The sequence below is a fragment of the Giraffa tippelskirchi genome, chromosome 8 (assembly GCF_054371585.1).
Source record: "Giraffa tippelskirchi isolate mGirTip1 chromosome 8, T2T-mGirTip1v1.2.pri, whole genome shotgun sequence".
NCBI classification, from domain to species: domain Eukaryota; kingdom Metazoa; phylum Chordata; class Mammalia; order Artiodactyla; family Giraffidae; genus Giraffa; species Giraffa tippelskirchi.
In genome coordinates this window covers 94,529,527-94,543,900 of record NC_137282.1, presented here as the reverse complement: position 1 = coordinate 94,543,900, position 14,374 = coordinate 94,529,527, and the positions used below count along the sequence as shown (strand labels likewise).

The 14,374-nt window shown below is 39.9% G+C and overlaps 1 non-coding gene across 1 annotated transcript; it reads right to left on the bottom strand.

The window, feature by feature from the left end:
* Nucleotides 1-13,657: 13,657 nt before the first annotated feature.
* TRNAC-ACA (transfer RNA cysteine (anticodon ACA)) lies at nucleotides 13,658-13,729 on the bottom strand. Its single transcript has one exon. It is a non-coding gene; the product is annotated as a tRNA-Cys (tRNA).
* Between the last annotated feature and the right edge of the window lie 645 nt (nucleotides 13,730-14,374).

Genomic DNA, 14,374 nt, shown 5'->3' with positions numbered 1-14,374 from the left:
CTTCTCTGGGCCTCCGTTTTCATGTTGAAGAATGAAAAGTCACTGCTTTCATATATCATTCTCGTCTATGAAACTATACCGAGGGGCCCTGGGAAATTCAGAGTTCCTGCCTCTAAAAACATCATAACGATGAATTTAGTAATAAAACCTTCAAGGTCCCAGAAGACACACCCAAACTGGGTCACTGAGAAGCAGTTAACAATGGACTCTACAGAGATGTGGACAGGGTTCTGAAAAGAAGAAATATGGCTCAGTACGCCCAGGACTTGCCACCACAGGGAGCCATCGCAACCCCTCAGGCCAGAGCGACAAAGGAAGGAGTGGTTCCTAGAGTTGGAGAGAGAGGTTCCCTGGCTGTGAGAAGCAGACAACCTCAGAGAATGGAAGGGAGAAAGCTGGGGGGGCACACTTATCGCTGCCTCCTCCCTTCTGACCTCCTGCCAGTTGACTGCCATCCACTGAACCCAATGGGAAGCCAGAGGGCCAGGTTGCCCTTGATTTAGAGAGCAGCCTTCCTGGACAGACAGCAGGGTGGAGAGGGTGGGGAAATGGCTCTACAGAAACACAAGGAAGGTACAAGACAGATGGTGTGTGGCCCAACTGGGCCTAGAACCCCAGTTTCCAGACTTGTATCATCAAGCTCTTTAAAATACTCTGACTTCCCATTTTCTCCCGTTACCCTAGGCCAGCTGCTCCAAGGTTTATTTCATGTGACAGATAAAGGAGCAGCTTAGCTTTGCAAACTGTGAGGGCCCCACTTTGGCCTGCATTTTACACAGTCCAGTCATGAAAGACCTTGGCCTTCACACCTACTTTTCTTGCATTTCCTCCCAGCTTCCAGAGGCCAGAAAGCTATCTTATGGCCCCTCCATCCTGTTCTCTGATGGACTTGCTTCTAGATGGAATGCTTTGCTGAGAAACCCTTCCTTACGAGAGCACCAGAAAGCCCCCAATAATTGTGTGTGTGTGTGTGCAATGGAAAAAGAAGCCGCAAATTGCTTTCTGAGTAAGTGAGGTCTGCATTCTTCCTGGAAAGAGTTTTCTTCTCTGAGGCTGCTATTGCCACGGTCAATTGAGAACTAGGAAGCTGCTTGCAGAAACCCTCGCCTGTGCTTTGGAATGTAATTGAAAACAACTGTTCTGTTTCTACTGAAATGTGTAGGGAGTTGGAACCAACACTGGCAGCTAGTCCAGGAGTGGGTGGGGGAAGAATGGTTTGGAGGAGGGGAGGGGAAAATAGTGGTTGGGTTGGGGCAGGAAAAAAAAAATATTTATTGGTGAAAAGAAAGGAAAATAATTGGAGGTTTCCACGTAGAACAAATTTCCGTCTGACCCACCCTGATGGCAAAGTAGGCTATGGATGAGAGAAGCTGGTTGAACTTTTTAGAGTAACAGTCTCAGAAGCAGGCAGTAAGAAGGCGAGTCCAGCACAGAAACCTTCCTTTCTTTATTGCCATCCACATCTTAAAAAAAGAGAAGCGGAGGCTAGTTCACACAGCCATGGGGATATTAATAGTTTATAGGAGATAAGGAGAGACCCTCCCAGCCTTAGAAGGAAAATTCCCATTACCTTTCCAGGTTTCTGTCTGACTTCAACGAGGAAGGTTGAACACTCATCCCATCATGCCCTTTGCCTTCTGTTTCCTGCAGACTCCATATTCTCTGGCCTTAGCTTTTCTTTTCTTTTTTTTCATAAGTCAGAATTTTATTCCTGAACAAATGGCCCATACCAAATGCAGATGAAGGTGGAGTCTTTGCCGGCTAGGTCCCCACATGGAATAGTTCCTCCCTGACCAGTGTTTCTTCCAGCCCTGAAAGAGTGGAGGCTGGGATTCCTTCAGGAGATCTGACACATTCTTCCATTACTTGAAGAATCCAGAGAATCTGGGGGCTAAGCTCAAAAGGCAGAGCTCTTACATGCCTTCCTTACGAGAGAGAAAACATTTTCCCTGTGGTACTGAGTGAGATGAGAGTTGATCACATTCAGAAACATTAAAAAGGACCTTTGAGGTGAAGTTACTTCCTTGAACTTTTATGGTTGTAAGCTTAGGAATGAATGAGAACTGATCTGAAGTCTTTCATGCTAACCATTTTGGCTGAGAGCCTGGGCCTCTGAGGAATCAACAATGGGCTGGGTCACAGATAGATTTTTGTGGGGACATCTCCCCTTTTTCTGGTCTCTCATAAGATTCCACAGTTCCGATTAATCCCCAAATGTTAACATTCTTGTTACTGTGCAGTTTATGAGAGGCATGTGATAACTAAAACTTGCAAAAGTGCCAGGCATATAGCAAGTTCTTCATGAATGTCTTACATGTCTTAACTTATTTAATTATCATACTCTATGAAGTTCGTGCTTCCCAGGAGGCTCAGTGGTAAAGAATCTGCCTGCCAATGCAGGAGACTCAGGAGACATGGGTTCAATCCCCAGATCAGGAAGGTCCCCTAGAGAAGGAATTGGCAACCCATGCTAGAATTCTTGCCTGGAAAATCCCATGGACAGAGGAGCTTGGCGGGCTATAGTCCATAGAATCACAAAGAGTCATACATGACCGAGCACGATGAATTACATATTCCAATAATATCTCATTTTTCTCCTTTGTAAAGTATAAAGAGGCTAACTTGCCCAAGGTCATGTAACTAATGAGTACTTATAAAGATGTTGAGATGTACTGCTCAGCTCCCTCTTCAGAGGTGAAGGACTTAGGAAAGGCCTTTGCTGAAAAGGACCATCAAGCCTAGGGCCATACTTGTTTCTTAGGGCAGCCCGTATCCAGTGACTGATTAACAGAGGAATACAAAGGTAACCCCCACCCCCAGTTCATCTCAGGATAATGCTGAAGGTCCATCTCAGTTTCAGAATCCTGAAGAGTTGATTCAGGCCTTCACTAAGATTACACTGCAGCTTAACTTCTCCCTTAACTGTCCTACTTATTTCCTTTTCCTTCCATAGTAGTTAATCCCAGGAACACTCCCTAATAACTCGCCAGCATTCTAAAACCCTTGACTCAGAGTCTACTTCCTGGAGAACCCACACCATGACAGTGCAAGAGCCACAGTTTGAACTTGGGCCATCTGGCTCCATAGGCCATGTTCTTAGCCAATGCACTCCCCCATCCCTGCACATGTTTTAATGATATGAATAGAGATCTGTTGCCCACCTTGGTAGAAATAAGGTCCTCTACTGTTTTTCAATGAGCTTCTAAAAGTTTGAGTTCAATGACTTGAGAACTGAGCCTTGTAAATGACAACAAGGGGGGCAGGCCCTGGAAGAAAGTCAGAAGCCACCACAGCTTTCTCCATCAGGGCTTTCTCTGTGTGGAATCCTTGGTGAAAAGCTTAGTGATCATCCATGTACCATCCTCACAAGCTTTATGGAATTGTGTCTTTCGATGTGGGGATAGTTCTGGACATGCAACCCCACTTCATCTTCTATAGATGAGGATGCTGAAGTATAGAAGAGCGGAGGGTTCCCTCAGCTAACCAGCGGCAGAAATGGCTCAGGAACACTGCACCTGGACTGTCACTCGAGGGCTCTTTCTACTGCTCTGCTGTTCCATTTTGAGATTTCATAAAGCATTTTCAATTTGATGAACGTGCCAGAGACAGTTGATGTACAGTGCGTATTCCATGTGTCCCTCTAACACTTCCCAGCTTCCTCTGTAATTAGGTTGGAATCACGAGACCATCCGGCTTGAACTGTGAGTAGAAGTGGAGGAGGAGCCTCATCCAGGCTAGTGAGTTCAGGTCAGTGTCCCGTCTCCATTCTTCATGTGCTCTGCAAAGGAGAACTCGGAGATCAGCTGGAACATATGGCAAAGCTGCAAGGCAGAGGATGGCCTCCCAACTTACATGAGACTTCATCTGAACATGAAATAAGCCACAGCTCTCTGAAGCCACTGAGATTTCAAAAGTTTGCCTTTGAGATGCAAGTATCCACTACCAACTCAACAGGCTTCTATTTCTGTGCCAGCTTGCTGGAACAAGACAAAAGGAGCAAGATTTGGCAACGGCAGGCCTCCATGTGGGAGAAGTCAATTGGAATGTGATACTCATCACTTGGACACATCTTTCACGACTCAGAGGCAGAGGCCTGAGAGAAGGCAGGAATTTCAAAGTTGAGGAAAGAAGACTAGTTGCTACTTGAGTGTACCTTCCTACTCTAGGAAATCAAGTTTCCATGGATATAGAGAAGGCTATTAGGCAGCTCTTGCGTGTTCTTCCTCGATTCTCTTTCTACAGCCAGGGTGAAGTTGTGGCCAGATTGCCTTTTCAAGCCTGAGCCCAGCTGCATCCCCTCTCACAAGTGACCTCAGAACTGGTAGGAGGAACTGAGCCAATGAGACTTCTCTATGAAACCTCTTCTTCAGACCCCAGTTCATGCCCCACCTGCAGTGGGCCTCTTAGGACCTGGCTCTGAACTGAGAATTCACACCCTTTTCCCTTGGTGGGCACAACTGTGATTCCAAACAAACCCTTCTCTGCCAGGCAGTCGGTTCTGTAGCAATAACTGGGTGGCCATTGGCTCTAGGACCTCAGATTGAAACATGGATTGCTGGCCCCAATGTTGAATTCTGGCCAGCTGGCCTTGGTGGTTTTGGGTGTCCTGCCACTGAGCCTGGCACACCCACAGTACTGAAGTTCACTGATGGAGAGCTGGGTTGCCTGTGCCTTTCTCCCTCCACAGATGGCATTTTATTTCAGAGTGACTCCCCCATAGATGATCACAGTCACATAGTCCAGTGTCAGCAGATGCAAGGCCAGACTTTCATATCCTCACCTCATGTAGCTTTTGGTAAGGTTTACTATTTAAAGTCATAGTCAGTGGTTTCATTGCATACAGACTCTTCTCAGAGAACAGGATGTGATACAGCTGGACGGTGATTCTGTGGTTGTTGATCATATAGATTATATGAGAAATCCCTGTAACTGGGTTGACCTCTTCCATTTTCATTAATAATGACAGAGTCTTCACTAGGTTCTGGTAGATATAATAATTAGCAAATAAAGAATTAGCAAATCCAGCAAATGCCCAACATTTTATGCATAAAACCAAGGAATTATTGTCACAAGCACTTTATTTTCCTGACATTTATCTTTTTGAAAAGTCTGTTTTAATTGTAAAGATTAAAGCAATACAATAGAAAGAAATGGTCGTTTTCTAGTCCTAAATCTCTAACAGGTAAGTGAACAATTTGACATATATTCTTTCATGTTTTTATGCTAACCCATCTACAGGGCATGGCAATCCATTCCAATATTCTTGCCTGGAGAATCCCATGGACTGAGGAGCCTGGCGGGCTACAGTTCATAGGATCACAGAAAATCGGATACAAGACTGAAGCGACTTAGCAAACAAATCCACATATTTTTAAAAATATAAATGGGATCATGCATGCACACATGCTAAGTTGCTTCAGTTGTGTCTGATTCTTTGCAACTCTATGGACTGTAGCCCACCTGCAGGGCTCCTCTGTCCATGGGATTCTGGTAAGAATATTGGAGTGGGTTGCCATGCCCTCCTCCAGGGGATCTTCCTGACCCAGGGATTGAACTTTTGTCTCTTATGTCTCCTACATTGGCAGGAGGGTTCTTTATAACTAATGCCATCTGGGAAGCCCAAATGGGATCATACTATACATACATATTGCTCTGTAACTTTAATTTTTATTTCATTTAAAGTTATTGGGACATTTTTCCATGTCAGTGGGATCTACCTCATTAAGAAAAAAAATCTACAGTGTTTAACTATGTGCATGGACCATGACATATTTACTTAACTCTCCATTGATAGACACTAGGTTATAACCATTCATTTATTATTATGACCAATACTACAATAAGCATGTTTATACCGTATATCTTTGTACATCTGTCCTATAATTTTTTTAGGATAAACCACTAGAATTAGAAATATTAGCACAAAGGCATGTACAGGAAATCTTTTAAGTTGTTAATAGATTATCTTCTAGAAATATTGCAACAGTTTATACTCCTAGAAACTAGAGTGAGAGTACACGTTTTGGGCATACCTTTGGATCACCGAATATTACCATTCCAATTACTCTGAAAGGTTTGAATAAATATTTAATCTTGCTTTAAAAATTTTTTCATTTCTCTGTTTATTATTGAATTTAAGCAATTTCTTTTCAGATAGTGGTAATGATTTGTATTTTATCTAATTAAGTGCTTAATTTTTGCCCATTTTTCTTTTGCTTATGTTTTATAACTGATAGATAAAAGTTCTATATATTTTATAAATCTTAAACATTTGTGATGTATATTAAAAATATTTTATAATACATTTTATTAGTTTCTCATATTGAAAGATTTGATTTAAAGTTTTATGTACTTCTGTAAAAGCAAAAGTCACAAAGTTAATTTTCTGCTTTAATGTTTCTGGCTTTGTGACATGCTTAGAAAAGCACTGTTTACCTCAAAAGTATAAAACTTTTCTACATTTCCTTCAAGTAATTCTAAATGTAAAAACAAAAGAACTTATGAATATTCTCTCATGGTATAAAAAAATATTTCTACAAAATGGAGTTAACATATTTCTTTACCCAGTAGATAACCATTATTTCAATGCTACATAATGAAATGTGAAACATTAAAATGCTCCAGTTATTTTAAAATTCATCTGTAGGTTTTAAACATAAAAATAAATTATACATGTATGGATTTTAACTTAGACCCTATATTTTGTTTCATTGATCTCTTTTTCCATACTAAACTCAAATCCAGGGTGTTTTTATTGCTGTGGCTTTAAAGTATGTCTTGATATTTAGAAGGGCAGAGTTATACTCATTAATTTTTTTGTGCATTTATTCTTTGAAATGAAGGTTAAAATCAAAGTAACTGATTCTAAGTTTTTGATTCTTTCAAACTGCTATTAGAACTTTATTAGAATTGTGTGGATTTATAAATTAATTTGAAAGGAATTGAAATTTATATGAGATTGAATCTTCCTAAACAGAAATGCAATATAGAAATCCATTTATTTAAATCCTTCCTGTTTTTCAGTAAAGTTTTTTTTTTCATGGAAGTCTTGGAAAATATAAATCTAAAAATATTCCATTTATAATAGCATAAAACTATTGTTGGAACTTTGTAAAATACTTAGTAATTCCTAAATTATTTCTGCTATATTAATAATTGCTTGATATTTAAATATCTTCCTGCTATATGATTATCTTCCTAAACTCTCTGTTATTCGTTATAATTGTTTTTGAGGTATAATTGTATTACAAATAATGACCACCTGTCTCTTCTTTCCTGATATTTCAGCCTGTCTTATTGAATTTGTTAGAACCTTCACAAAAATGTATAATATTATAAACTTGATCATATTTACATTATTTCTGATGGAATATACAACAGTAGAAGAAGTTCCATTTAAGTATGTGTTATCTGTTTGACAATATGTTATCAAATAAGGAAAATTCCTTCTATATCTGGCTTTAAAAGTTTGTGTATATTTATGCATATGCAACTGCTCAGTCAGTAAAAAGTCTGCCTGCAATTCAGGAGACCCGGGTTTGATTCCTGGGTCAGAAAGATCCCCTGGAGAAGGAAATGGCAACCCACACCAGTATTCTTGTCTGGAGAATCCCATGGACAGAGGAGCCTGGCAGGCTGCACTCTGGGGGTCGCAAGAGTCGGACACGACTTAGCAACTAATCACCAACTAAGTACACAGCCCACACATGTACATTTTATCAGGAATAGATGTTTAATTTCCTTGACTGTCTTTTAACATTTATCCAGATAATCATATAGTTTTTTCATTCAATATAAAATAAAATGAATTCTATTAATTGATTTTCCAAATATATTAAATGAATAGATAAATGAATCATATCATCCTTGAATTCCTAGAACAGGTTAATTGATTATGATGTATCTTAAAAATATATTACTGTATTCCATTTTCTCATATATTATTTAGAATATTTGCCTGTATATTTTTAAGTTAAAAATTAACTTAACTTACACTTTTCTTTATTATGTGCCATTTTTGTCAAGATTTGTATATGTTTTATGCTGGCTTCATAGATGGCTTTGCAAATAACTTTTTCCTTTTAAAATGCTGAACTTTAAATATTACTCTGGGTCACATCCCAGAACAAAGTGAGAATACTTCTTATTGAGCATGTAGCCCCTCTATATTAACAAATTAGGGCTTCCCAGGTGGCACTAGTGGTAAAGAACCTGCCTGCCAATGCAGGAGACATAAGAGACTCAGTTTGATCTCTGGGTCAGGAAGATCCCCTGGAGGAAGGCATGGCAATCCATTCCAGTATTCTTGCCTGGAGAATCCCATGGACAGTAGAGCCTGGCAAGCTGCAGTCCATAGGGTGACAAAGAGTCAGACATGACTGAAGCGACTTAGCATGCATGCATATAACAAATTACCCCCAAACTTTAGTGGCTTAAGACAACAAACATTTATTCCCTCACAATTGTTATGAGTCAGGAATTCAGGAATGGCTTAGCTAGATGGTTCTGGATCATGATCCCTCATGACATTATAATTAAGATGCTGGCTTGACTGGAGCTAAAGAGTATGACTGTTAGCTGGAGCCTCAGCTCCTTGCCATGAGCTTCTCCATAGAAGCCACTTGAGTATCCTCATGATGTGGCAGTTGGCTTTTCCCAGAGTAAGTGATCTAAGAGAGACAGAAGCAATGTCTTTTATGACCTAGCTTCATAAATAATACCCTATCACTTCTGACATATTCTACTGGGCACATAGACAAATCCTGATACAGTGTGGGAGGTGACTACACAAGGATGTAATTACAAAAATACAGGGCTCATTGGGGACTATTTTGGAGTCTAGATACCATACCCTATCTCTTGTCTGTATGTTTTGGTCTTCCTTCTCTGAGATACCACTTTTGACACCCAATGGTGTCAAAATTGTACAACTGTGGATACTAATTTTAACTAAAACTTTGTATGTAAGATCAGAGTTCATCGTTAGTAACTGGGGTAATTATGATACCACTCTAATGGCAGAAAGCGAAGAGGAACTAAAGAGCCTCTTGATGAGGGTGAAAGAGGAGAGTGAAAAAGCTAGCTTAAAGCTCAATGTTAAAAAAACTAAGATCATGGCATCCAATCCCATCACTTCAAGGCAAACAGGGGGAAAAGTGGAAGCAGTGACAGATTGTCTCTTTTTCGGCTCCAAAATCACTGCAGATGGTGATTGCAGCCATGAAATTAGAAGATGCTTGCTCCTCAGAAGAAAAGCTATGACAGACCCAGATAGCATATTAAAAAGCAGAGACATTACTTTGCCAACAAAGGTCTGTATAGTGAAAGCTATGGTCTTTCCAGTCGTCATATACAGATGTGAGAGTTGGACCATAAAGAAGGCTGAGCACCAAAGAATTGATGCTTTCGAACTGTGGTGCTGGAGAAGACCCTTGAGAGTCCTTTGGACAGCAAGGAAATCAAACCTGTCCATCCTAAAGGAGATCAACCCTGAATATTCATTGGAAGGACTGATGCTGAATCTGAAGCTCCAATACTTTGGCCACCTGATGTGAAGAGCTGACTCATTGTAATAGACCTTGATGCTGGGAAAGACTGAAGGCAAAAGGAGAAGAGGGTGGCAGAGGATGAGATGGTTGGATAGCATCACTGGTTTAATGGACATGAACTTGGGCAAAATCTGGGAGATAGTGAGGGACAGGAAGGCCTGGTGTACTGTAGTCCACAGGGTTGCAAAGAGTCAAACACAACTTAGCTACTGAATAACAGCAACAACATGCATGTGTTCAACCCTGGTGACTAGAGACAAATTTCTACTTGATGAATACGGATTGCTGGTTGTGAATATGACAATTCTAGTACTTTTTAATGACCCTCATCTTCTGTCCAGAAGTCACTTGAAAATATTGTTTGGAAAGAGTGATGTGTCTGTTAAGAATTTCCCCCAGATTTTTCTCTACTACCACATTTTGCTTTAAAAAGAATAAAAAGTTAAATATAAAACTGAGTACTTCTTCAGGGGTGGGACAGCTAAGGTTAGATATATATAAAATTTGTCCATTTTGGAAAAATTGCCTTGTGTACATCCTCATTCAGAACACAGAAAGAAGAGAAGCATTTACTCTGATGGCATGACTTTTGAGGCTAAGTCATAAAAGGCATTGTTACTTCTCTCTCTCATGGATCACTGGAGAAGCCAACTGCTATATCACGTGTGTGTGTGTGTGTGTGTGTGTGTGTGTGTGTGTGTGTGTGTGGTTGGGAGGAAATTTCTTCAGGGTGAGGGGAAAGTGTCATGCTATTTTAGTTGAACTTGGCACTTAGTCAATCTTCTTTCCTCTCTCCACTGAAAATATCACAGTATTAGAAAAACATTGTTTATTTTATTTTTTCAGTAGTAAAAGATGTTTATCAGTTTTCACAATCAATAGTCAGACAAAAAATAGAAGATAATTGAACTTTCAAGCCATATGGAAACATGATCAACTTAACAAATAAAATAATTACATACAATTTGGGGGGTTAAGTAGAGTGATGTGGTAAGTGGAAGTGCATACATGTACATGTTCTCATCTGCCCAGCCAGTTGATGCTTTTTGGCTGGTGCATTTAATCCTTTTATAGTTAAGGCAATTATTGATATGTGTGATCCTATTACCATTTTCTTAATTGTTGTGGGTGTATTTTGTGTAGGTCTTTTCCTTTTCTGTGTTTCCTGCCTAGGGAAGTTCCTTTAGTATTTGTTGGTTTGGTGGTACTGAATTCTCTTAACTTTTGCTTGTCTAGAAAGCTTTTTTGATTTCTCCATCAAATCTGAAGAAGAGTCTTGGTGGGTAGAGCATTCTTGGTTGTGGGCTCTTCCCTTTCATCACTTTAAATATATCATGCCATTCTCTTCTGGCTTGTAGAGTTTCTGTTGAAAAATCAGTTGAAAACCTTATGGGAGTTCTCTTGTGTTTGTCATTTTTTTCTCTTGTTGATTTTAATATTTTATCTTTTTCTTTAATCTTCATCATTTTGATTACTATCTGTCTTGGTGTATTCTTTGGGTTTATCCTATGTGGGACTTTCTGCGCTTCCTGGACTTGGTTGCCTATTTCCTTTCCCATGTTAGAGAAGTTTTCAGCTATTATTTCTTCAAATATTTTCTTGGGTCCTTTCTCTCTCTCTTCTGAGATCTCTGTAGTGTGAATCCTGGTGCATTTAATGTCCCAGATGTCTCTTAGGCTGTCTTCATTATTTTTCATTTTTTCCCCCCTATATTCTGTTTTGCAGCAGTGATTTCCACCATTCTGTCCTCCAGGTCACTTTTCTTTCCTTCTGCATCAATTATTCTGCTATTGATTCTTTCTAGTGTATTGTTCATCTCTGTTTGTTTCTTCTTTAGTTCTTCTAGGTCTTTGGTAAACATTTCTTGCATATTTTCAATCGTTGCCTTCATTCTTTTTCCAAGATCCTGGATTATCTTCACTATCATTATTCTGAATTCTTTTTCTACAACATTGCCTATCTCCACTTCATTTTGGTTGTTTTTCTGGGGTTTTGTCTTGTCCCTTCATCTGGGACAAAGCCCTCTGCTCTTTCATCCTGATAAACTTTCTGTGATGTGGTTTTGGTTCTAGCCACTGCAGGATTGTGGTTCTCCTTCTTCCCATTTTCCACATATATATATGTTCTACTTACAAGTAACCTCTCTAAGTTTGTGTCTATATAGATCCAGGTATTAGCTTGTTTGCCTGAACTAACATAAATGATAGTTTTAAAACTAAGTTTTTATTCATTTATTTTTAATGGTACAGAGATACTTTACTTTCTTCAGATTCTTTGGTCAGATACTTTATTCCTCCATCCATCCTATTCAATTATTATTCCAATAATTCAGGACTTTTCCCACTTTGTCCACATTCTGAGAAGCATCTCTGAATTATTCTTCCGTTGTGGAAAGTACCTTATTTTATCTTTTTTTATCTTATCTGGAAGCTACTTTTTCTTCTCTCATTTCCCTACCTTACCAATTTTGTTTTCACATCTACATTTTCAACCTTTTTTTAAACACTATATTTGAACATTAAATCAGGAATGGAAGAAAGGCTGAAATTTGTGAAAGGGAGGCTTCAAAGAAGAGCTATTGGGTGAGAAGAACTGAGATGCAAGTGAAGTTTTCCTATTTTACGAAAATGTCTCCAGTCATGACAAAGTCCTTTTCAGCTCAATTACTTTTATTTTATAATCTGTGTCTGCCTTTGGTGCAAAACCATTTTCTCATGTAAAAGCTTATAAGTAGAGCAGATTAAGAAATACATGTCACTTTAATTGACAAACAATATCGAGTTCAGATTCTCACATACTGTTCTTACCCCAACTCCACACTTCCTTTCACTGTGACGCCTGGAGTTGGAAGAGGGAACTACTCCCTACAACTCCCAACAATCTGCAGAACATATTAAAAATCACTGGACTAAACAGGCTCTGAGCCCTTGCTCTGAAATTCTCTGTGTCCATAACTCTCCTTACCTTTATTCTCCCCCTATTTAAATCATACTCAAAGCCCAGTCTACATCTCTGACCTCACCTGAATGTGTTTGTATCATCCTCCTTTGTGCTCTTGCCCATTTTGTTCCTGCTATGTCAGCTTCCCTCCCCACCTTTTTTGGTCCTGAAGAAGTGTAGAATTTTAAGGCAATAAACTATTCTAGTTTGACTGGAGCATGGGACTTCTGAATGAAACAGTAAGAAAACTGGGTATGGATCATAGAAATAGTAACTGTCTGAGGTGTCTAGCCACTTAGGTCTAGAATAAGAGAATTATACAAATATCAACCAACTTATACATAAAATGACTTCACAGTTCCTTTCTCATCTAGCATTCCTGACTTCTATGGTCAGAGTTGTTTCTGGTCTGGCAGCAGGGGATTGAGTGTCCTGGAGCAGACAGGTCCACAGGCACGGACATCATGTTCCATTCCCTGGTCTGTTAGCTCCGTAAATTAAAAGCCATAAAAAAGCAATATCCACCCAAGCATCTTTCCTTTGCCCCTCCTGTGACATGTCTAAGTGGGTCTTCTATTTCTCCACAGGATTAGGAAATCTGAAATCACCTTCAGTAAGCACTTAAATTGGCAGATGGTGTTTTGAACTCCTGGCTTCTCTTGGGATTTCCCTCACAATCTCCATTTCTCTATCCCTGTTTTTGGTTTAAACATTCATGTAGCATTCTGAACTCATTAAAAGCATTCTGCATCCACAATTTCATTTTACAACAACTTAGTAATGGAAGAAATTATCTTCATTTTACAAATGAGGAAACTGAGTGCCTGGCAGGTTAAATAACTCGGTAAGATCACATACAGTGACCAATATTAGTGGCGGAACCATAACAGAAAAGCGATGAACTGGGAGCTAAGAGACCCATATGACAAGTGTATGTTCATATTGTTAATATGATTTTGTGGGAACAGCACCCTTCTTGCCACCATGCCCACTGACAAGTTAGACCTAAATCATCTCCATGATGTCATGAACATCATTGACAATCTGAAGTGAAGTGAAGTGAAGTCACTCAGTTGTGACCCCATGGACTGTAACCTACCAGGCTCCTCCCATGGGATTTTCCAGGCAAGAGTACTGGAGTGGATTGCTATTTCCTACTCCAGAGGATCTTCCCCACCCAGGGATCGAACCCGGGTCTCCTGCATTGTAGGCAGACGCTTTACCATCTGAGCCACCAGGGAAGTCTTCATTGACAATCTAGTCAATGTGAAAATCTCCACACAAAAGAAAATGCTTTGGACTAATCATCTTTGCTTCTCAAGATGTGGATTTGTGGGACACTCAATATTGTGGATGGCTTAAGAGTTGGCACAACTAGGACAAAGTAGGTTTTCAAAGTTCAGTTCAGTTCAGTCCTTCAGTCGTGTCTGACTCTTTGTGACCCCATGAACCACAGCACGCCAGTCCTCCCTGTCCATCACCAACTCCCGGAGTCTACCCAAACTCATGTCCGTTGAGTCGGTGATGCCATCTAACCATTTCATCCTCTGTCACCCTCTTCTTTTCCTGCCCTCAATCTTTCCCAACATCAGGGTCTTTTCAGATGAGTCAGCTCTGTCAGCTCTTCACATCAGGTGGCCAAAATATTGGAATTTCAGCTCTAACATCAGTCCTTCCGATGAACACCCAAGACTGATTTCCTTTAGGATGGACTGGTTGGATCTCCTTGCAGTCCAAGGGACTCTCAAGAGTCTTCTCCAACACCACAGTTCAAAAGCATCAATTCTTATGCACTCAGCTTTCTTTATAGTCCAACTCTCACATCCATACATGACCACTGGAAAAACCATAGGCTTGACTAGATGGACTTTTGTTGACAAAGTAAT